General features: G+C 38.1%; 1 long non-coding RNA gene and 1 pseudogene across 1 annotated transcript in view; both read right to left on the bottom strand.

Moving 5' to 3' along the window:
• Nucleotides 1-22,508, bottom strand: part of LOC117097574 — a 28,378-nt gene extending 5,870 nt beyond the window's left edge. Inside the window, exons 1-2 of the long non-coding RNA XR_004442993.1 lie at nucleotides 22,499-22,508; nucleotides 10,869-10,996 (exon numbers count right to left, since the gene is read on the bottom strand). This is a non-coding gene — a long non-coding RNA (uncharacterized LOC117097574). The remainder of the gene's footprint in view (nucleotides 1-10,868; nucleotides 10,997-22,498) is intronic.
• Nucleotides 18,057-19,679, bottom strand: LOC117097573 (annotated as a pseudogene).
• Nucleotides 22,509-25,794: the final 3,286 nt, after the last annotated feature.

Below are 25,794 nucleotides of genomic sequence, written 5' to 3'. Positions count from 1 at the left end.
GAGTTGAGCAAATTTTCTGTATTACAATCAACTCCACCAAACTAGGGATATGTTCTCTTCCTACTCACTTCAGTTCAGTCTTCTGATTACATTACAGTTTATTGGGGTAGAGGTGACATAATCTTCTGCTTAATTTGTCAGTTTTTGGTGCTCACAGGTGTTTTGTTTGTTTGTTCCTATTTATCTACTCTTCTGTTTTCATTTCTGCAACTTATTGCTGGTGTTTTTTAGAGCCCTCTCTTTTCCTCTCCCCTGCTAGTAGAGCGTACAATGACACTCACTGAAATTTTTCTCTTCCTCTATTTAGCACCTTTGGTAGGGGTGCTTGCATAGCTATTTTCCTGACTCTCCAACAGCCTACTTCTTCAGCTTCTCCTCATTTTTAGGAATACCATTAAGACTTTTGAGGCATTGATTAATCATCTGCTTTTCCTATCATTTCTTCTGAAAGATGCAGGTAAGTTTAAAAACTTCCTGAACCAAAAAAGCAATTTTTATTCATTCATTTGGCACTTCTTTTCAAAATTTGTTTTTTGTGTTTCTTGTTCCTTTCATCAAGTGTTGGGGTAGGAACATTCTTTTATCAGGCTTATCTCTACTATCTCACCTTGGAAGTTTAAACTATCTTTCCATTTGTTTTTCTTTTTATCTTTTTTTATGAGACAGGCAGATGTGTGTTTAATAGTTTAAAATTTTTTTCTACTGTGGATATATATACTGCTTTGGTTCAATTTTTTAAAAATTTAAAACATTAATCTATCTTGAAATAGATTTTATGTCATTTATTTAGAGTTGTGTAACTACATTAAAAGTTTATATCATTTATTTAGGTATATATAAGTATGTTTATAACACATTATATTATAATTTCTATTTGAACTATGTATAACAATTTTGCCACCAGAGTTATGGCTAGTTTTATATAAAGATGTGGGAAGTTGAAATAATTTTATGTATTCTGAAAATATTTAAACAGCATGATATTTATTTATTAAATTTTATATTGAATTTACTGGTCTCAGTGGTTATTTCAGAGGTACATTTTGAGAGGCCTTTCATTATTTTTCATGGTTATTAGCATATTTTTGCTCCTTGAAATAATTTTGATAATGTCTTAGATAATCTTATATTTAACCTAGATTTTTCCATTTTTCCACTGTTGTAATCTTATTATCACAGTAATTACATATTTCCTTTATAGTAATTTTCTTTCTTATTATTTAATTTCAATTAGTGCATATCAGAATACCTTTCCCCATATTTTTAGCTGGGTAAATGTTGTATTTGATTATATCTTTATAGCCTTTAAAAAACTACATTTTCACCATCACTTTTTAGCTTTTTGTATTTTAAAGGGGAAATTTGAGGCCAGTATCACTTTTGTGCTTGAGTGTATTACATATATATATTTTGTACCTGGACTTTTATACACTACTTTTTAAAAATAAAAATAGGTATGATATATCATTATTTCTCTCTTTTTATGGCCCTTTTTTTAAATTCAGGAAACTTTTCTTTTGTAACATCTTTGATTATTGTTTTTGTCCAATTTATTTACTTTTTTTCTGAGTAACAATTATTTGAATGTTGGTTCCATAGTCTCTGTCTGCCATATCAATTATCTTTCCTCTCTCATTTTCCTCTTTTTCCTCAGCTTCTACATATTGAGAGTGCTTCTTAAATGTGTTATTATTGTATTATTATTATATCATCTTTTTCAATTTTCAACATATATTTTACTATTTGCCACTATCAATGTGGCTTACAGTTTTTTACTATTTTTAAAGTTTTTTGAACCCTACTGTCTTAAAGTTTTTTGAAACTCTCCTATTGTATTTATTTTAAAACTCATTCTAAAGTTTTTACAGCTTAACTTTTGCACTTGTTATAGCTTTCTACTCCTGTGTCATAGAGACTACCTTCTTTGTATCTTTTGGGGGATGACAGTCAGAAAACCAATAGTATCACCACAAGAGCATAAACAACAACAGTAGCAACAACAAAAAAACTAACACAAAAACCTCCACAACAATGAAAATCCCTGCAAAGAAAGAAAAAAAAATTGGTTAATTTTTCAGATGTTTTTCTGTGCATTATAGTAGATAATTGTCAGAGGTGAACTTCTCTTTCCTGTCTTCAGGTTCTGTATTAATAAGGGTTATCTAGAGTGTTGGAACTAATAGGATAGATGTATATATGACGGGGAGTTTATTAAGGAGAATTGACCTACACAGTCGCAAGGTGAAGTCCCATAATAAGTTGTCTGCAAGTTGAGGAGCAAGGAAGCCAGTCCAAATTCTTAAAACCTCAAAAGCAGGGAAGCTGACAGTGCAACTTTCAGTATATGGCCGAAGGCCATATACTGGTGTAAGTTCAAGAGTCCAAAAGCTGAAGAATTTGGAGGCTGATGTTCAAGGGCAAGAAGCATCCAGCACGTGAAATAGATGAAGTCTGGAAGACTTAGCAAGTAAGCTCCTACCACCGTCTTCTGCCTGCTTTATTCTAGCCATTCTGGCAGCTGATTAGATGGTGGCCACCCAGATTGAGGGTGGGCGTGCCTCTCCCAGTCCACTGACATACCCTTTGATGTTAATCTCCTCTGGCAACACCCTCACAGACACACCCAGGAACAGTACTTTGCATCCTTCAATCCAGTCAGGTTGACACTCAATATTAACCATTACAGACTCAAAGGTCTATTTCTTTCTTATCTCATGCATTGTTTTATAAGACTATAAGGATGTTTGTTGGAGCTGGTACCCATCTTAATCTCTAGACTGTAGAAAGCCTTCACCTAACTAGGGTAATTATCTTCTATAGATTCCATCTTCTCTTATCCTCACAACCTGAATCTTTGGAAAAGCTCTATTTTGTAAGGTACATACTGCCACCAAGGATCTTTTTCCCTTTGCCTTGGTTTTGCTTGGAGTGGTGTGATGGTCATTATGCTCACACATAGTTGAGCTCCTACCAATCAATCTACATTTGTTCAAACACCATCCCCGGAAAAGAATAGTGTAATAATACATTATCGTTTTCTGGGGATGGTGTCTGAGCAAATGTAGATTGATTGATGGGACCTCAACTATGTAAGAAACAGCACAGTGGTGGTAGAGGATTGAATGCCCAGACATCATGTTCATGTAGCTGGCCAGAGAAAGGAAGAATGGCAGAAGGCCATGAAAGAAACCCTCCCAGCTGAGTCAGTTCCATAAAAGGGACCTACTTAAAGTCTGACAAACATTCTCACTATATGTCATGACCAGAAATTAGCCTTGTCCCCACACCCAAGTGTAAGCGTGTCTGGGTAGGTAGCCTTTTGTTTTGGGTGGCAATATACCCAGGGAAAAATAAGGATACTGAGAAGGATGGGAGAGAACAGGTCTTTCTGTAGGCAACTGGCTATCTTTGTCACAACCTAGGTCTTGGTGAGTCTGGGCAGACCGCAGAAGGGATTAAGAAGTATTTTCTGTTATTAACCATAAACTACAGGAAGGACCAGCATGGTCTCAGTCATCATTTTATCTCAGGCTTACTTATTATATTCTTTATATTATGGTCAAATTTCTTCCTCCTCCTCCAGCAATGTTAGGGTGGCTGCTGTGTTGAAAAGAGGGCACAAACTGTTAAAGTCTCAAATTGAATGCCTCACCTTTCCACACCCTCCCTTTTGCAGGCCAAGTCATTCATTCTCTTCTTTTGGGGCAATAACTGGAAGATTACTCATATGACGATTAGTCAGCCCTTGTTCTCTGATGCCACATCCTCCCCCAACCAGCTACCATGTATCAAAGGGTCCTGGGACTCCCAGTTTTGTCTTTTCTGTTAGCAGTACACTTAATTTCCCACTCACCATCTTCCTTCTTGCCTCCCACTCTGTTCCTACTAATAGTGTTAATACTATCAACAGCAATGACTAGCATTTTTATTGTTCTTTACTTCTTACAAAGTACCTTCTCATATTTTTATCTCATGTGCACCTCACAGCCATCCTGCTATATTTTTTCAATTTTCACTATGGCATGTGTTTTAGAAGGTTGGCAATTAAACAAATCCATGTGAGTAACTGGTAGAAATGTAAGTCCAACCCAGATCTCCTAACCTCACATGTCATGCTCTTTCTATCACACTATGCTGCAAGCCACATCTCTTGTATATTGTCTCCCAACAGCAGCAGTAGAAAAGATGAAAAGTCCTGGATTAGTGGGTACATGAGAAGGGAGGTTATACAGTGCACTAAATTGAAATGGAGGCCATGAGACCCAAATAGTTGGAGATGATCCTTACTACAAAGTAGGAATGAGCAGTGACTATTCGTGCTTAAGGGCACATGGACTTTAAAATATTCTTTCCTCTTATCAAAATGTTCCTGGAACTGGACAATATTAATAGGACAAACACTGGAGAAGTTCACAAATAATGAACAGTTGCAATAGCAAATCTCTCTTCCTCCAGAGTGTTTTATCAGAGCTCATGTGCTCCTGGCTTAGTGCTTAATGCTTCACCAAGGGAAGCAATTCGTGGGTGGAAGCAACCGTGCAGATCAGAGAAGATTGGTTTTCTTTCTGTCCAGTGGTTTGGGACCTCATAGAATAGCCTCAGATAAAAGAGGAAGCTGCAGGCAGAAAGCCATGAACTCCTGAGCCTGACTGTAGAAGACAAGTGAATAGGTGGTAGAAATATAATGATAATATTTTTCCCAAGGGAGTTAGATAGCTTTTTAGTGAATAAAAGAAGCACAGCACAAATTAGTTCAGATCAAATTCTCAGCTTCTAAGCTTGGGTTCCTCAGATTATTTCTTGACTTTCTTTGAAACCACTGAAATCTGTAATAATACCCTAAGCTTCTGTTTTATTTTAGCCACCACATAGGCTATACTCAGATGTAAACATATTTGTCTAATTTAGCCTCAGTCCAGTACATTCCACATTTTATCAGGAAGTTACAGTTTTACTGCTGTGTCCAGGGAGTGGTATGGGGGATAGTGCAAGTGTATTAGTCCATTCACACACTGCTATAAAGAACTACCTGAGGCTGAGTAATTTACAAAGAAAAGAGGTTTAATTGGCTCACGTTTCCACAGGCTATACAGAAAGCATGACTGGGAGGCCTCAGGAAACTTACAATCATGGTGGAAGGCAAAGGAGAAGCTGGCACGTCCTACATGGCTGGAACAGGTGGAAGAGAGAGAATAAAGCAGAAGGTGGCACACACTTTTAAACAACCAGATCTCTTGAGAACTCTATTATGAGAACAGCAAGTCCTCCTCCATGATTCAATCATCTCCCACTAGGTCCCTCTCCCAATACTAGGGATTACAATTTGACAAGAGATTTGGGTGGAGACACAGAGCCAAACCATATCAACAAGGGAAAGGGCTGGGCCCTTGGAGATATATATATATATATAGACTTGTGAGAGTTTTATATTTGGTCACTGTGCCATTTATTCTTCTATACAATGTGGCATTTAATCATCGGTGTGATTTGCACAGACTAAAGATAGTAGGGCTGGATAATATTTTAAGATAATAATGTACTTGTTTCTGTTACATATTTATTTATTCATTCAGCCATTCAGCAGATATTTACTGAGTGCATCTATAGTGTGCCAAGCACTGTTTTACCTGCTGAGGATACAACTGTGAACAAGACTAGCAAAACAATTCTTGTCTTCATGAACATAGAGCATGCACTATACTCAATTCCTCATGAATAGCCAAGAGGAAAGCAGAAAACATCTTTGTTTTCCATTAATCTCAACTATGCTCACAAATGCGAAGCCTGCTGTACCATTGACCCAAATAAGTGTGTTGTTTGGCCTCCACGGTTAAAAAAATTTTAATATTAATACTTTTTGAGGTTCTTTCCCTTCCCAGTGTACAGCACTCACTATCAGTCTTTTTTATATTACAACTGTCTTGCTTCTCTTATTTATTCTGTCCCTATGGCTCCTGTAAGTGTCAGACTCTCAGACATTTGTGCCTACATCCTAAAAACTGGGGAACTGTGAAATAAGTAAAAGTGAGAAAAACATTTTTAAGTCCCAGAGAATTATGTGTAGAAGCCAGGGAGTTAGGGGACTCCAGTCACAAACTGAAATGAGATTCCCCTCCAGCCTGTAGGGGGAGAGGAGCAAATAGTCTGTGAGTGCTGGAGCAGTGACAACTCTGCTTCCTGGGTTGGAGAACCCAGAAGAATCTAGCAGGGAGTTTCTCTGCAGTGCCTTTAGTCAGACTGAGCCATAGATGCTTCATAAGAGAGTCTCATAGTAACAGTGCGAGGAAGCAGCTGATAGGGAGAAAGCCCACGGACATACTGAGGATGACTCATGTGGGTTGAGGATTGATACCTGATGAACACATAACATTGAACTCCATACTGTGCCTGGGACTAGTCTAAGATTTCTGAGCCACATCCCAACCTGGAGGAGAACAGACACTTCAAAAATAACTGAGGTTGCATTTTCCAAGCTGGGATAGCACTTGGATTCAGCAATAAAGTACTGAATAATCAGGAGAATGGTGCTTCCTGTCCACTACGGTCAGTGGAATGAAATTCACACCTGTTTTACTAGCTTGTAGGGGAAGCTTCTACCACTTTCCATTAGGGTAGAGGACAGGAGGACTGGAAAATTATCATATTTTAAGATGCAGGATGATTTTCCTTGTAATCTATCTGCCTCAGTTGTTGTCATTTTTTAAAGGGCTTGGTCTGTGATCTATCTTTCCCTTTTAAATTTTTCTGGCACTTATTTCTTATTCTGTAGGCTACTTCATTCTCATATCTCTTGGTTCAGTCTGACCACATGGAGTATTTTCAAGACCATACTCTCCATAGGTTAGCTACTGAGGCAGCCCCTTGTTTCTACAGCCTCACAGACTAAGCTTCTTTCCACAGATCTCTCTCCGGGCTCCTGTTCTCCTTCTCCCTCATGCTTCCAAGCTTCTCCACTCTGCCCCCTCTTAAATCAGAGATGTCCAAAGTGCAATCCCCAGGCCAGCAGCTCAGTAATCCTGGAGTCTTGTTAGACATGCAACTTCCAGACCCAACTCCAGACCTACTGAATCAGAAATCTGCAGCTGGAACCCAGCCCACCAGGGGACTTGGAGGCTTTCTTATGTTTGAGAATTCCTGTTCTGAAAGGAAACACTAAGAATGTAGCGTCCCGTGACAGGCAGCAAGAAAGGCTCCCCCAGAAGTAAACAAAAGTGTCTTGTAAGGAGTGCTGCTGTCCTTTATAAAAAACAAATACACTGATGTCCATTATTAAATTTTCAAGCTCTCTTGTATAAATTCCAACCAATTCTCTCCACATCTAAACCAAATTTAAATGTTTTGACATTGTGGGTAACTTTTCAAGAAAATCCTAAAATCTAGAGATTTCACTTTACTTTTAGTCCTCTTTGTGGTGTTGTTTCAATTGATTTTCCATTATGTCATGTGTATTTTCATGGCTATATATGGTGGATATTATTTGATTGTCTTATTGGCCTCAAAAAAAAAAAAAAAAAAAGAAGAAGAAGAAGAGAAGAAAGACTTGGCTTTGTAGAAAGCATGTGGAAAGTTAGATGGAAATTCTTACGTGAAGTGTTGCATGATTAATACAGGTTTTCTTCTGGTAATTATGCATTGCTCTTTATGAAACTCCTCTTTTAAAAAGTGCAGGAAATTGAGACTTAAAAAATCTGAAACCTGGACAAATTTAATATTTCCAACAAGAGAGCCTGTGATCAGAAATACGTTTTTTAGCTTCTGTGTTTGCATAACATGCAAGATTTGCTGCCTGCTCATTTGCATTTTCACTCAACAGTCTAACGTGAATGGAGTGTTTCACTTTTTCTCAGCCAGTAAAGTATTGATTCTGCATCACAAGGGGAAAATATAAATGTAGGTCTTTCAAAGATGACCTCAACCACAATGTTAGAAAATTGCTAAGTGTTAGAAATCTTAAGTATAGTATTGGCAGAGAACAAAGGTTCACAATTTGGGATGCATAGTGTAAAATCTTTAGATTCTATTTTTAATAGTCAAACCAAATCCAAATGGTGGGGCCAGTTAAATCTCTGTTAAAAAGACAAGACCCTTAAACCTCCAGTGTCATACATTTGAGAAAAAAAAAAAAAAAAAGCAGGGTCAACTATTTATATAGATAGTAAAACACAAATCCTGAACATTCCCAAAATTGAAAATAAAATTCCCAGTGGATCAGTTATGGCCTCCAAAAACCAATCTCCTTCCTGAATTTCCCAAGAATACTGAATCTTATTGGAAAAAAATGCTTTTAATAGAATACTACCTCTGTAAATGTATTATGCAAAAATCTCACGCCTTTTTTATAGGTTCATTATGAAAAAGCTTCACTCCTATGGTATAGATAGTTCATTTCGGATTGCTATGTCCTTTTATTTTGTAGCAGTAACCACTCACTCAGTAATTTCCATGCTGATATGAATTGCATTTTAACTTGTGGTGCTGTTTTACATTAGTGTGCACTGGCTCTGTATTCTCCTTTCATTTCCTTGAGGGAAGTATGGTATTTAGACAACAAATTATTGTTTTAAAACAAGGGATGGGGTTGTTGTTAAGGCATAGTGAGAAGATTTACTTTATTATCAGACTTGGTTTGTTCTGAAGCAGTGTGTCCAAAAGGAAGCCAAGTAGAAATATTCATGTTTTAATCATGGGAAACCTTGATATTGTTTGTGCATGAATAAATATATTAAAGGAAAACATGCAGAGCAATCATGTTTGAGTTTTTCCTTATGATGTTTGCCAACATGAGTAATTATGTATTAGATGTTAAATCAGGTTGAATTTCCAATTTGACATTGTCTCTCTCTTTGTTTTCCCTCATTTCCCTCTTTCTTTCCCACTACTCCCACACCACTTTGTCATCTGATACATTTATTTGAAGGATGTGAGCATCATCAATTAAACAAATGTGTTACTCACCTACTAGCTGCATAACTGTGCTTGGTATAGAAATATGAAATTGAAGAGGAATGGGTCCCCATGAGTAAACAGAAGTGCAGTGCTCAAGGAGCTAACAATTTAGTGGTGGCATAGACATGGACACAAAGAATCATAACACAGTCAGAATGTGCTGTAATAAAACTATAAATATAGTTTTAGTGGAGCCATTGCATGAAATAAGAGGGAATGCATACGTTTCTTTATAGAAGAAATAGCTTTGAGCTTGACCTTAAAATCTGAATAATGTTTGAAAGATGAAAATGGAATAAAATGCTGTATCAGATGAAGGTAACAGAGGTGGGTAAGTGTGCAGATAGAAATGCAGATGTCATGAATTATGGCTGTGGAAGATGCATTAATATAAAGAAAAAAGTCAGACTATAATGAAGACTCTAATAAAGGGATTTTAACAAAACCAAAAACAAACTAAGTGAGTGACAGAATGCTTCAATGAGGGAGGACATGGCTCTGAGATGGTCACTTATACCCTCCTACCAGCTCCTCCTGTATTCCAATGACAATGGGGCTATTCTGGTTGAGAAATATATTGTCTAACCGAGAGGCCAAGAAACAGAGATGATAATAAGGTGGTGCTGCTTATTAAGGAACAGTGAGCTGTATTAATTTGTTTATAAAAAACCTGACATGGTTTTGTTCTGCCCTCAACCAAAATCTCATCTTGAATTGTAATCCTTATAATCCCCATAATCTTCATGTGTCAAGGGCAGGATGAGGTAGAGGTAATTAGATCATGGGGGTGGTTTCCCCCATGCTATTCTCATGATAGTGAGTGAGTCTCAAAAGATCTGATGGTTTTATAAGCGTCTGGCACTTCTCTTGCTTGCACTCACTCTGTCCTGCTTCCCTGTGAAGAAGGTGCTTTCTCTTCGCCTTCCACCATGATTATAAGTTTTCTGAGGCCTCCCCAGCAATGCACAACTGTGAGTCAATTAAAGTTCTTTCCTTTATAAATTACCCAGTTTTGAGTATTTCTTCATAGCGATGTGAGAACAGACTAATACAGTACCAAAGCATCCCAAACTTTCAGGTCACTATTCATTAATCAATTAATCTGTTACTCAGAATGTTTGTTTTATATAGTATTTGTCCGAAGCAGTTTACTTCAGGTTTAACATTTCTCAAGCAAAATAGCCAGATTATTGAACTAGATTTTAGAATTAAATTTACTAGATATTTTGGAATCATGTAAAACCAGCCTATGTAAAAAGCATCTTCACCAGTGAGTTGGCTGGAGTTATTGTTAAACAAAAGCCATAGCACTCTGTCACAAGGTTGAATTTAGTTTCCTACCACATTTTTTTTCAAGTGAGTCACTAAAACAACATTCTGACCCCACAATATGTTACCAACAAAAGCACTTCTTTATTTTTCTCTGGTTTCTCTTTGCAGCCAAGCAAATATCATATTCATCAGCAAGAAATCCCCAAATACCAAGCAGCATACCAGCATCTGCATGGGCCACGGATTCAGGACAGATTTCAAATCTTGGAAGAGAGACAATATCCTCTTCTTCTTGGGCATGATCTAGAGCAAAAAATGATTTCACTGACCCATGTCAGTCTTAACACTTTGTTTCTCAGAAACAGAAAGGGATCTCCATCAGATATTATTTGTTGTGGATGTCTGTATATAGAGCATGAAACAGGAAATTGGCCTTTGCAGTATGCAGAAATACATCTTTGGCCTTGGAATAGCCTTGTCTAAAACTCTGCAAGTGAGCATTTCTGCTGAGGCTTATTCTGAATGTTTCCATGTTAAGATCAGATGAAACCATTTTCCTTTTCCAAGTCAAGATTACTCTTTTAGGGGGCCGGTAAACACTATTTATCTTTAGCACTCCACATTGCAATCATAAAATTTTAGCCACTTACCCTTATCTGACAGTCCGAGTCTCCATGTGCATACACTTTGATAGAGGAGTAGTTGCCAATTACTGAGTCAGTTATCAATTCACTTTGACTTCAAACAGCGGCAACATAGTTTCATTTACAGTGCGCTCCTGAGCAGCAGCTTAGGACAAGGAGGAGACCAATAGGAATTCCAGGAGAGGGTGCGGCTGCACGCACATCCACAGTCAATGCTTTGAAAGCCTGATGCAGCCAGGAGTAACTTGCACAAGAGCAGATGTGGGCTTTTGTCCTACTTAAAACAATAGCTTTGCTCCCTTCTAATAACAAAATAAGAAATCCCCTGAGTCGTTACATGGAAGAACATAAATTATAATCATATTTTCCATATTTTAATAGTTCACTGTCTAAATCAGGATAGAATTAAAACTCAACATCTGGAGACAACATCCAAGAATATCCTAGATTATCTTTTTCCTGGCAATATTATGCTTGCTATGTCTTTAAAACTTTCCTCACAGCATAAAGAGATCTATGACTTTCTGGAGAATATAGTTTTATTATTTTCCCTTTAGAAAGAAGAAATTATTAGCCAGTGTCAACAGTTAAAGATCTTTGGAAGGCTTTTTGGTTCATCCTCTTCTTAAATGACTGGAAGATCTGGATTTTCAAGTTCCACAAAACTAAGAATGTCCCACTTGCTTTGCTTTCTTATATTTTAGGGTAGAGCTCTGCCATGTAAATGAGATTGGCTGAGGTTTAAACCTGAGTTCTGTCTATCTAGCATGATCATGTGAGGACCTAAGTCTGTATGGGTGTGTTTATTGCTGCTCTTAGTACATGAAGACAGAGAGATACAAGTTGCAGGTGTGATCATTTTACTCCTTTTCTTAAAATGCGTCTTTGGTTCCCCTTTGCCTACAGGAAAACATCACACTTTCTTGGCCCGGTTTTCAAGCCCTTCGAATCTATGCAGCTTCACTCACATCACATCTCTGCTTAAACTTTTACATAATAATTCTTAAACCCTATGTGATTTCCCTTTCTTTCTGTGTCTTTCCCTTCATTTTCCACCCAACACAACTTCATTAATCCTTTAAGGGTCACTTCAAATTTCTCTCTTCCTGGGAGCCTTCCTTACTTTATTCAAGTAGAATTGGCTGATACTTTATTTGGCCCACACCCTTAGTTAATATCACTATTCTTACTCTTAAAGAATTACTCTGTATTTATTGGGCCATGGTCTGTTTAATTTAACTGATTGCTAACTGCTTGAGGGTAAAGATTGTCTTACTCATTTTCAATGTCTTTGACATGCACAGTGCCTAGAAAATGGTAGATTTTTTTTTTTTTTTTAAATCAGTGGTACATAGAATGAGACTGATCAGGTTTTCTGACATTTAAGCTATTAAATTTGCTTCATTGGCACGTGGTACAATCAATGTTTCTCAATGCTGATGGCTCACTGCCATCACATAGAGGGCTTTGGCAAAGTACCAGTGCCTTAGCCCAAATATTCTAATGATTCTGATGGCTACACTTAATCTCCATAGATTTGGATTTAGTTAGTCTTCAGTGGAGCCCAGTAATAGTAGCAGGTACTTACGTAACTCTTACTATGTAAGGCATTATTTCTGACACCGTTTTAAGCACTTTATTTACATTAATTTATAAGCATTTTTTTTAAAATCTATGGTTGAAAATCACTACAGTCTGATTAAATGTCAAGAAAATATAATCACTGAGATTGAAGTAGAATTCTGATACACAGTGATAGAACTAAACCAGTTTCTTTTAGCAAAGCCAAATAAAAATATTTTTATTTGTTTTTGTTTTTAATTAAAGGAGTAAAGTAGCAATCTCAATGTGTACAATGTGATGAGTTATGATTAAACTAAAAATAATTTTCGGTGACTGAAGGAAGAATTGAGATTGACCAAGGAGATGTTAAACATTTCCAGTTTAATGTCCAGTTCTCATGAGACAGCATTTTACTAATCAATTTGCCATAAACATTTGTCTTTGCTCACTGGAGCTTTTCACTTTTGAAACAGAGGGCTAATTTAATATGACCTCTTTGCAATTACTTAAAGGAAGCATAGCATCTGGAGAAAAAGAGACAAATGATTTAAGTGAAGCAACAGTAAAAGAGGTTTACTAAAAAATGGTCCTAAGTGAAAATAGTAGGTTTAGAACATTAAATGGGGATTTTATGCATTGTATTTAATTATGAAGAGTATTTTCAAACTAAATACATTAATAAAATAGTTTGCTTTTGCATGAAAACGTATTTTTCTAGTTTTCTTAAGGAATGTTACTCATATGATTTCAGCCACCTTCAGTACTGTTCATAGCCTGCTCTCTAGTCTTTTTGTCATGGGTAGTAACTATCTGGGGTGAGTGGTGCAGACAGTAAAGGAATTTACCAAGACAGTTGTAGGTAAAGAAAAGCAGATTTATTAGAGAAAGTATGAAAATATGTGGCAAGACTGCAATAGGCAGGACAGCAGAGAAGAGGCTGTCTGCAAAGAGGCAGGGGCTGGAGGGAAGTTATATAGGGTCCTGCTGGAGGGGGGGCTACATGCAAAGTTGTTGTGCCCTCAGGTTATTTGTGGTTAGCCATCTCTCAAAACAATTGTTCATTGTTCTTCCTTACCTGGGGACCTCTGCCACCTGGGTCCCCTTCCTTATTATTGCTTATTTATCGGGACTCCACATTCTTGCTGCTTTTTCTTTCTTCCCATCCATCTTTCCCACCTGCCCAGTCATCTGTCATTATCTGTGTGTGGAGGGTTAACTTCAGTGAAGTACGACAGACTTGTCAGTGGGCCTGGAATAAACCCCACCATTATATAATACATAGAGTTTTGTGTATGATTGAAGTTTCATGATATTCAGAAACTATTATAACATTACTTTTATGAGTTCAGAAGATAAGTTTATAACTTAGATTAAAAAATCCAATGGGTCTAGTCATTGCCTTATACTTTTAATATTGAGTATGAGCTCTTACTGAATGATTATGTATAAATGAGAAGGAGCAGATCAGCATTCAAAAGTTATTCTCTGTATCATATAAACCAGTGGTTCTCAATCAGGGTTTCAACTCACTCCTCAGGGACATCTGACAATATATAGAGACATTTGGTGTTTTCACAAATGGGGGGCAATGCTAGTGGCATTTAAGTGAGAGACTAAGTGTGGCGATAAAAGTCCTGCAATGCACAGGATAATCCCCCACAACAGATTTATCTAGTCTAAAATGTCAATAGTGCTGAGACTGAGAAACTGGGTATAGTACAAGGCTAATGTTTGGTCTATTGAAAGTAACTGAAATACAGTCATGCACCATATAATGACGTTTTGGTAAACAATGGACTACATGCACCATATAATGACGTTTTGGTAAACAATGGACTACATAGATAACAGTGATCCTTTCAGATTATAATGGAGCTGAAAAAATTCCTCTCCCCTAGTGATGAAGCCATCATGAAGTCACAAGACAATGCATTACTTTCTCTATGTTTAGATACACAAATACTTGCCATTGTTATAGTTGCCTGCGGTATTCCCTACAGTAACATGCTGAACAAGTGTGTAGCCTAGAAACAACAGGCTATACCATGTAGCCAAGGTGTGTAGTAGGGTAAGGGTCCCCAACCTTCACGCCCCCATTCTGTCAAGACCGGTAGCGGTCTGTGGCCTGTTAGGAACCAGGCCACAAAGCAGGAAACAGGAGGTCAGTGAGCCAGCGAGCAAGCATTACTACCTGAGCTCTGCCTCCTGTCAGATCAGCAGAAGCATTAGATTCCCATAGGAGTGTGAACCCTATTGTGAACTGAGCATGTGAGGGATCTAGGTTGCTGCTCCTTATGAGAATCATGGAGGTGGAACAGTTTCATCTCCAAACTATCCCCGCTCCTCCCCCTCCAGGTTTGTGGGAAAATTATCTTCCACAAAACTAGTTCCTGGTGCCCAAAATGTTGGGGACCGCTGCTATCCAGGTTTATGTAAGTACATTCCATGATCCCATAACAAAGAATTCTCCTAAAGATAAATTTCTCAGAATGTATCCTTGTGGTTAAGCAACTCATAACTATATATACAAACTAAGTTCATTGAAAGTATTAGCCACAGAGATATATTAGCTTCAATGAAGAGTCTGCAGTTAATCAAAGTTGAAATTACATAGAAAATTAAGATGTAGAATAATCTATCAGAGATTATGGAGTCTTCTTATTACATAAAAATTTACTGTGCTGACTTTTGCTTAAATAAGTGAGTCCAATTCTCCATAAAATATAGTTTAATAATGCAGAAGCTTTTGTAGTGGTTGTATAAACTGTGGCTGATTTGGTTTAGATTCACATGTGGCTAAGCTACATGTTTTTATGGTTTCACTGGATTTTAGGTTTTACTTTATGAAGTAATATTGGTAAATGGAGGGACAGATATAAGGTGATTAGCCTGCTAATCAGATGTAATGTTGGAACTTTTTTTCTCCCCCTTTAAAGTTTTGTATAGATTGGACTCTTATACTTTAAATCAAACTACTTATAATCCAAATGATTTACAGAAAAACTCTGCAAGGTGAGGTCAGTATATGCTTCAGGGCCAGGGCAAAAGACTTTACTCTGCCATTTATTTCCACTGTTTTGTTTGGCCTTGTCCAAGGAACCAGATGGATAAGCAGGACACATATGGTGTCTGAACTGGCTGGGGCTCCCAGCAGGCCTGAGCTGTAGACGCTGTGGCCTGCTGCTCTGCTTTTATGTTTGAGTTCAAAATTCTCCTACTCTTTTGTGCAGGGGCAGAGGCCCGGCCCATTGAAGCTCAGCAGGAAACAGCCACTCTGAAATCCAGAATGCTCATCTAGAAGGAAAAGACCTTCAGCAACAAAAACCCTCTCGTCTATAATCTGCTTCTCTTTTCCTTTGTGCCAATGATTTCCTCTCTCAGGATCAAAGAGCTCTGTGGGGACACAACTCCTGACTCAACCCTTCGAGCAGTTTCTGTTTTGAATCCAGGTTTGGGTCTCTGGGTTGAATTTCCTTCTGGCTAGCCTTGTGACCACTCCTGGAGATAGACAGAGAAACTGCTACAAGGATTTGTAAAGACCAGAAAACAAAGGCCATCTTTTGTGTTGACAGTAGTAGCTCTGAGCCAGATGGGAGGTTGGGCCTAGGACCATTGCCCTGTGATTAGTGATGAAAAAATCCTGGTCCTATCTAGGGCTGAGCCACCTCAGTGAGATGGTGTGGTTCAGGTCACTAATATAATTTGTTCCCTTTTGCTTGTATTGTTTTTGAGGGTCATGATAACTTTCACATCTTACACAGTGGTCCTGCATTTAGGAGGCTGCAGTGGTTTTATAAGTTTATAATTGGTTATAAGCATGGACTTCGGAATCAGAAAGATTAGAATTGAATCTATCATATTAGCAGAGGAAGCTTGAAAGTTGTATAATCCCACTAAGCCTCAATTTTCTCATCTGACAAATGGATATAATAGTATCTATATAACTAGGTCAAATGAGATGTTATATTTTGTTGTGGTAAGACTATATACTACAGAGCCAGACTGCTTGGGATTGAATGCTGGCTGACCTTGGACATAATGCTTCATTTTTCTGTGCTCTGTGGAGATAATAATAGGATCAAATTAGAGGGCTGCTGTTAAGATGAAGAGACTACATATGTAGAACACTTAGAACAATGTCAGGCATCTAGTAGTGCTTAAGAAACGCTAGCTATTTATTATTGTGTAGGTGAAAATACTTTTCTCAGTAGCAGAGAAACCCTTTTGTGAGTATGTATTTATTACATACATGCATAACATTTATAAATGCATTCCATAGAAACTCTTTTTAACACCCTAAATGGTTGCATTATTTGGATAATTTCTCAGTCTTCTACTATAATGGGAAGTTATTTCAGATATATATGACCACTTGCAAAGCCAGCTCAGAGTGTCTGGTATTGTTCTTTTTTTCATTGTTAATAAAAACATTTACTTTGCATTTTATACAGGGCAACCTGAAGTCTGCATCATGACCTTACAGTTATTAGGGGCTAACACTGTGTTCATCTCAACAGTGTAGTTCTGGGGATGGTGGATCCACAGAAACAGAGGCAGGAATTTGGAGGCAAGAAAGGGGCACAGAAAGAATGTATCTTAATCAGTTCTTCAAGAAAAGCCAGTAGAACATTCTGAGTTTCTGAAAACGTGTGCAAATGAGGCTTCTAAGACAAACACTGTATTGTGAGCGCTTGAGGCAAGACAGGAAAAGGAAGTTGATAAGTAAGGGAGCATTTTCTTGAGGCAAAGAATGAAGAGGAAGGCTTACTATTTTTAATCCTCTCAACTCCAGGACCCAATAATCAGAGGAGACCATGTCCAATCTTGAATCATTTTCTTGCTCCAAAAGAGGAGCTAATACTCCTGGGACCCGACCCTGAAGCTATCATGCTGTCATTCCTGAGTCCCTGTTTATGCCCCACAGCACCTTAGAAGGGCAGGGGAAGGTCAGAGGGTAGTGGCTTGTGTTCTGTGGAACTAAAATATTTAGTTCACATTAAGCACTGATAAAAACCCATTGACTGGGACCACAGATAAGACAGATCTGTTGAAAGAGGTCTCTGGTGAGGGCCAACATGGGGAGGTCCCAGACATCCTTACCTTGTGGTGCAACAGGTGTAGAAAGTCTGAATGAGGGTATTAAAGTAATGGGAAACAGAACACTCCGAGACCTTAGTTTTAATAGGATAGTTTTGAAAAGAGAAATCAAATCAAACACTGGGTGCCAGTTACAACAAATATCTTTACTTTATGCTCACCTGGTAGCATAAAAAATTGCCAAAGCATGTCCAGCTAACCAATAGATCTTGCTAGGAGGTGTTAGTGTGCAGGAGAGAGGGCTGAGGGACACAGTACAGCTGACTATCCAATGACATTCCTATGGAAACAGAAAGGGAAGAGTCCTGGCTTGCTGGCTTATTGTGCACTTGGCAAAGTAGAAGCAAAATCTCAGAAGTGACTCCACATTCTCTGCAAATAACTTTGACCCAGGGAAAGAGGAGCCAGATTCTCACTCTGAGATGGTGCAGGGGCCAGACTTAACCCATTACACATGCATTAGTCATGGTCATTCTGCAGTTGATGGGCAACTCATACTAGGCAAGTGAAGGGAGTTGGTTAGGTTTTTCATCTTTTAAACTTTTAATTTACATTTTAACCACAAATCTATTATCAATGCCTCAGATACAATTTAATTCTAAGTCTTTAAAGCCCCCTTAAAACAAAAGTAGACTTTTTTTTTTTTTTAAGTGTCCTCACTTTCTGGTAGTCACTGTCCCCCCCAGTCTCCAGTTTTATCCCAACTTAGAGTCCATGAACTTCATCAGACCATCTATGATCTTGGACTTGGGCCTTTCTAGAGAGAATCCGAGTGCATGACTTCAGATGAGCTGCGCCAGTACACTCAGTGCCCGAGACACTCTGAACAGAACAGTGTAGTAATTCATTTCCATCATGCCATAGTACTGGAGCAGTACCCCAGGGTGTGTCTACATTGGGCCAAAGATTCTTGGCTTTGCCATTCTCTAAGAGGCTATTGAGCACAATCTTGTGTAGCTGAGCAACCAAGTTAACATGGGGTCATTATGTGGTGTTTCAGAGCAAACTCTCACTGCAGGTACCTCGTGGATCAGTCTTCTTTAGTACTGCATGGCCACAGTCTGGAATAACTTCATCTTAGGTTCAGTGTGTTCCAGGTGTAGTCTCATAACTTCTCACATGCCACATCTTTGCCAGCTTCCTTCTGTAGTTGAGTTAGCCAGACAAACACTTCCTGATTTGCTAGTACATGTAGAGGGCCTGTCAATCTATACATGGCTGTTGCAAAGGACAGATAAGAGCTTGAAGGGGCACTGCCGAACAAGTTGCTGATATGGGCACTTACATTGCTGCCCTCATGGTCACTGTGGATGGTGTGGTACAGGTGCGTGAGCTCAGTGAACTGAGCATCAGTATAGCCTAATATGTTGGTGAAATTGTGGGACCAGTTCAGCTTGGAGTCAATGGCCCCAACATTTTTGCCCTCTTAGTAAAGATTTTGGTAGATCTTTGCTGCAACACAGGTAGCTTTGTGATCAGATCCACACAGTCTTCATAAATCAGCTCCCAGTACTTGATATCCTCTGCATATGCTCAGGTAGTATTACTTTCACTGTTGAGGGCTGTATAGGCTGCACTGAGCTGAGACATGGGATGTATATTGGTGAGAAAGTTGTCCAGCATGGTGACCGCATGGGAGGGTAGAGCTGCCCTCTTTGACCACTTTTTTGAAAGCCAGGATACCTGTTTCCTTTTACCCTTAGCCTTGGGTGGCAGTTTTTGGCACTCAGGGACACTAAAGCCTCAGAAATGGATGCTTTCATTAGGGTCAAGAACTGATGTTTCATGTACCAATCCCCTCGTGCCTCTCAGGCCACCACACATCCTGCCCACAGTGGTTTGGCCCACCACCCTCTTGCCACTTTGCTGTCTGAAGATCTTAATTCTGGCCTGCTCCTTGGGTATCAGGTAAGCTGATATGTCTCCCAACTTCCTAGAGGAGGTACTGGCATGCCAGGCAGCAAGAACAAGACAAGATACATCCTTTGTTCCCAAGAACTGGGTGGCAGCAGTGAGTAAAGCCATGGTGGGCCAACTCTGGACTCTGATGGGCGGAGGAGGAGGGAGAGAGTTGCGGCAGGAACAGGAGCCTATGTTGCTGCATAAGAGGCCATGCCAGTGGGTAGACAAGGTTCCTGTTCTTTAAAATGAGGCTCACCTCAGCACTTTGGGAGGCCGAGACAGGTGGATCATGAGGTCAGGAGATTGAGATCATCCTGGCTAACACGGTGAAACCTCGTCTCTACTAAAAAAATTCCAAAAAACTACCCGGGCGAGGTGGCAGGTGCCTGTAGTCCCAGCTACTCGGGAGGCTGAGGCAGGAGAATGGCGTAAACCCGGGAGGCGGAGCTTGCAGTGAGCTGAGATCCAGCCACTGCACTCCAGCCTGGGCGACAGAGCGAGACTCCGTCTCAAAAAAAAAATAAAAATAAAAATAAAAAAATAAAATAAAAATGAGGCTCACACCTGTAATCCCAGCACTTTGGGAGGCCAAGGAGGGTGGATCACCTGAGGTCAGGAGTTCAAGATCAGTCTGGCCAACACGGTGAAACCCTATCTCTACTAAACATACAAAAAATTAGACGGGCTTGGTGGCAGGCGCCTGTAATCCCAGCTACTCAGGAGACTGAGACAAGAGAATCGCTTGAACCCAGGAGGCGGAGGTTGCAGTGAGCCTCTTGTGCCACTGCATTCCAGCCTAGGTGACAGAGTGAGACTCCATCTCAAAAATAAATAAATATGAGTAAAGTTTGAGAAAAGCACAAATACACACAGACACCTTATGATAGAAGTAGATGGAAATTAAGTTTGATGAGTGCAGCAATTGAAGAAAGGCTGTCACAACTTAGGACTATTAGAAACCCTTGGCTGTAGGTGTGCCTGGAAATTGAAGGTCTGTTTGCCACACGACTGCAAATCATCTGCTATACAATTGGCAACTTACACTGACATTTTCTTCTCTGTTGCCATTGTTTTTATCTATCCCAGGAGGAACCCCCATGTATCATCCCTCCCAACTCTTTTTCTCCCCTTGACCCAGTTGTTCATTTCTAATTCTTTTCTGGATTACTCTGGCAGAGAAATTAAGCACATTTACACAATGCATATTTTAAAAAGCACCAAAAGGAAGATCTATTTACTCGTACGGTAGACCCAATTCTACCATTTGGTTGTTCAGTCCACAGCGGGGACATTTTCTGGTTAATATTCTGACAGATTAAACAAAAGGAAAGGACTGCTGGCTTGTATTTTTACATGTACCTTATGAAATCTATTTGTTTGAAAAAATGAAAAAAAGGAAATGCAAAAATGATTATGAAAATCAATACACTTCATGCCTGTATGCTAGCAAAGTTTCATTTCAGATAAAAAAGCTACATGTTGTTGAATTGATTAAAAATGATTTACTGAGAAAATATTCATGTGATGGCTTAATACTCCTTCCTGAGTTTAATTGGGTTTAGGTTATGAACAGATGCTAAAATGAACTGCAAATATTTTGAAGATTATTTGTGTAAAAATACATTTTAGGAGTGTGAAACTCAAAAAGATTTCATTTGAAGTTTAGCTGACAGATGTTGCTTTATGTTGCTTCAGTAAGCTAAAGTAAAAAGTAGTTGATATCACAGATGTTTTATAGTTCATTTATCAAAATTTATTCATAAAAAGTTTTACCTTAACCTCATAGAACTGAAATGCTTTAGTTTTTTGTAGGAGTATGTAAATTCTTTCAAATCTAATTGTAGCATCAAAATAAAATTAAGGTATGATGAAGATCTGCAGAACTTCAAGACTTCCTTCAAAACAAAAAGCATATTTAAAATTGTTCTGAGTTTTTCAGTTCATTTGGCCTGAGCAGCTTCCTGCATGTCTTGTCATAACTCCCATGTTAAATTTAGTCATATATTCAGAAAATGGAGAGAAGTACTCACCAGTGGCAGGTGAAAACAGGAAATAAAAATATTGACTCGGGATGTTCCCAAGGCCATTAATGAAAGGATTGTAGTTCCTAAGGCCACCGTGAATAGGAAAGTGGGCATAATTACCTCATTGGGCACCCACTATATTCCAATTCATGATGCCTATAATTTCTGGTTATGTGAGTAACATGGCAAAATAGCTTGGATTGCAGTGAATTTTTTAAGTGCCTCTTAAAGATCTTCTATTTTTAGGATCACAGCAGAATCTTCACTTTTCCATTTCCTCTCTTTTGGAAACACTTGGGATTTTTTGGAAATGCCTAGTCTTTCATTTTGATGCTTTAGTTCTAAACAAAATGAGCACACACCTAATCACTGATGGTACTGTTTATCTGGAAGACCAAGCTGTTTTGGATCTCATATGACCCTGAACTAGAATTGCTATAAAAATGGACATATACAAAAATATATATACATAGCATATATATGTGTGTGTATATAATAAATATATGTGTGTGTATATATATTTTGTTCAGGTTCTGACTAGAACACTAAGATAAATTATTTGGAAAAGATTTCTTCAAGAAAAACGTATTCATCTAGGAATCATCTGTCAGAGAGTTACCATGTATGAAGCACTGTGTGCTAAAAGAGAGAAAAATAGTGTTTACATGTTAACTTGGAAAGTTAAATTGATGGAATTTACTGAGAGGTTATGACTTTTGCTTTTAGAAAAATATAAAGGCAATTAGCCATTTATGTAGCAGTTTTCAAGGCTTATGGCAATGTGCATCAGGCACTTACACTAAATGTGCTTTGATTATGGTATAAATCATTCAAACTGTGTCCATTTTGTTTGAAAGTATTGTTTGTTGAATACATTGCCTACAGATGATATCAGGGAAATAACTTTTGTTATAAACCATAACTGATGGATTAGATGGTAAGGCTTAGTTCCAGAGGAGGGGATTCCAAGATGGAGTTTCAATTAACACAAGAGGGTAAGACTTGGAGGTTCTTGTGGGCAAGGCATCTTAGAGGAACAATAAAATCCACCCCTACTCTGGCTCCACTCCTACCAGATAAAGAGATGTTTGGAACATGAGATCCTGGAGGACTTATCTCTTTCTTAGGGCCTGGAAAAATGAGTATGAACACTGCCTGACTACATTGTAAGGCACCACTGTGCCTGAGCACATTGTAAGGCACCAATATATTTGGCTCTCAAAAGGGAGAATAGTTTATTTAGAAGCCAACTGTCACTGAAGAGTTCTCTCCATTGTGATAAGGGGATGCTAGGAAGTGGTTTGGGCTAGTGGCTGCAGAACTGATGGACACAGTGTCTGCTTATGTTACCCCTAGTGGAGGGATGGTCCTGCCTGAGGTCAACAACCAACTTAACACCAGACACCTCCACCCACTTCTCACGACTAGACATCTCAGGGGAGGGAAAAGGCCAATTCAGAATTAACTGAGTTTATGCCTCACTTGACCAAGAAACTCTGAAGTGGCTGAGAAAAAAAAAAAAACAAAAAACGTGGAATTGACTTAAATTAAGTTTCTGCCATCCAGCAACTAAGCTCAATTATAAAGATAAATATTATTTTACGTATCTGATTTTTCTCAGCTAAAAATATTGTGCTGACAAACATTGCTGTAATTTCAGTAAATGTGCTCTATTTCCTATGTGAATGTATAAAATGATTTTGGAACATTTATTTGATACTAGGATCAGCTTCATAGATAGGATTGTAAACTATTTTATAAAGTACCTTTAAAGGGTTAATAAGGAGAAATTAATTACCATATGTTGATATGCTCAGAAATGTTTACATAACCTATTAGTTGATTGGAATTTTTAAAATAATTAATATTTCAAGTGAGAAATCACCAATAGCAGAAGTTTAACAATATCAATTACAAAAACCTTCAGGATTTTGCCTGTCAATTTCTAGAAATGCTCACTTAAGAGAGCAGATTCTATTCTGTAAATGCATTTAGAGTGTTTGGAGCTGATTTTATGACATCCTAACTTTTTTCTTAATTGTAAGACCATTGAGAGAACCATTGAATTACATTTTTGAATTAAATATATATATATATTTTGCTTTTCTTACTTTTTAAAGCAGTTGAACTTAATCTTTTATTGCTCTAAAAGTATGGCTCAAGTAATTTGTAAGGATTTCCCTTAAGGAAGTATTTTTTTACATACCTGGTAATCAACCATTTCTCGAAGGGTTTTGGAGACATCAATGTTCTGAGTATGGCTAAGACTTGGGTGATTTTACCCAGTCACAGAACTCCCTATATTCACTATAGTGCATATCATAGATCTAGGTTTATGTCTAGACAAGTTCTACACTCTGAGACCTCAGTGCTTTAGAAGATTGTTTTGGATTTATGTAGCCTAAAGTAACTAATGATTGTGCTGCATAATTTTTATTAGGAATCTGTTATATGTCCAGTCATTATCTTTCTTACCTTTATCTCTTTTTATGAGTTGATTTTCAGATACATTCTTTCTTGGTAGGTATTACATTATGTTCATTGCTGAAATTCCTAAAGATTATGTCCTATTGCTTTTCAATTATTATTAACAAATTTGCATATAATGTTATAGGAAACCTAGGATGGGAGGTGTTTCTAACAGCCTGTAACCTAAGCCTGAAAAGACTTGTTATAGAAAGTTTTAAGAAAAGTTTATGTATTTTTCACATATAATAAACTGCAAACATTTAAAGTGTACAATTTGATATGCTTTGCAATAGATACATACCTGTGAGCCCATCACTATAATTAAGATAATGAACATATTCATTATGTCCCAAAGTTTCCTGTGCCATGGTAATACCTCCTTCCTGCCTTTCCCTGTCCCTCTTTTCATCCCCATGCAACCACTGATTTGTTTTCTGTGACTATAGATTACTTTACATTTTCTAGAGTTTAATATAAATGGGATTGTACTGTATGTACTAAAGTTTTCATATTAATTCTTTCACTGAACATAAATATTTTGAGGTTTGTTACATGTATTGATAGTTCATTTCTTTTAATTGGTTTTTCCCCATTGTATGGCTATATGACAATGTGTTTATCCACTCATTTGTTGGTAGTTATTAGAATTATTTCCATTTTGTGGCTTTTACTAATAAAGCTGCTATTAAGTCATTATATGGATATATGCTTTTATTTTCCTTTGTAAATACCTAAAAGTAGAATGACTGGATCTTACAGTAAGTGTAGGTTACACTTCTTAAGAAATGGCCAAACTGTTTTCTTAAGTGGTTGTGGCATTTTATGTTCTATAAGCAGTGCATGAGAGTTGTAATTACTCCATATTATTGACAATCACTTGGTATGGTCAGTCTTTTTAGTTTTAGCTATGTAGTGGTATCTCATTGCACTTCTGATTTATACTTCCTTAATGTTTAATGACATTGAAACACTTTTCCTGTGCCTCTTTGACATACAGGTATCTTCTTTCAGAAAGTATTTGTTTAACTATTTTTCCTGTTTTAAAATTTTTACATATATAACTCAGAGATTCCAAGCCCATTCATACATTTGGTTGTTCATTAGAAATACTCACAGGACTCAGAAGCAACAGTATTCCTGACTATATTTTTTTAGTGATCCGCAATGGAAACAGATTCATCAGGTAGTCTGGAGGAATCCCAGCACAGACTTCCAACATTTTCTCTGTCAAGAGGGATCACACAGAAATGCTTCTCCTCCACCAGTGAAATGCAGCAATATATGTACAGTGTTTTGGCCCAGGAAACCTTGTTTGAGACTCAAGAGTCCAGAGTCTCATGATGTTCCCAGATATTTGGGGCTAGTTATATAACCACCCTTTGCTGGTGTGGCCAGCCACACGTAGCAAATTTCCAGAAGGGAAGCAAGTATTCACCATCAATCACATTTTCTTGTACAATCAGTGTAGGCAAGCTGGTACAATAACAGTACAGTAACTCATGTAGGCAAAACAGCCTTATTAACATAGAGACTATTCTGAAAGCCAAGTCCTCAGATGCCAGCCAAAGACCAATTTTGCAAGCAGACCCATCTAAAGATAGTAATCCTCAAAATGCTATGTTCTCTCTCTCTCTCTGTCTCGTCTCCACACGCACACACACACGCACGATTTTATTTTCACCAAAATCTTTTTTTTTTTTTTTTTTGAGACTGAGTCTCGCTCTTTCGCCCAGGCTGGAGTGGTGCAGTGGCCAGATCTCAGCTCACTGCAAGCTCCGCCTCCCGGGTTCACGCCATTCTCCTGCCTCAGCCTCCGGAGTAGCTGGGACTACAGGCGCCCGCCACCTCGCACGGCTAGTTTTTTGTATTTTTTTTAG

The sequence above is a fragment of the Trachypithecus francoisi genome, unplaced genomic scaffold (genome assembly GCF_009764315.1).
Source record: "Trachypithecus francoisi isolate TF-2019V2 unplaced genomic scaffold, Tfra_2.0 Lachesis_group15, whole genome shotgun sequence".
In the NCBI taxonomy this organism is placed as follows: domain Eukaryota; kingdom Metazoa; phylum Chordata; class Mammalia; order Primates; family Cercopithecidae; genus Trachypithecus; species Trachypithecus francoisi.
Note: the sequence above shows the minus strand (reverse complement) of the source record. Positions and strands in the feature narration are given on the sequence as shown.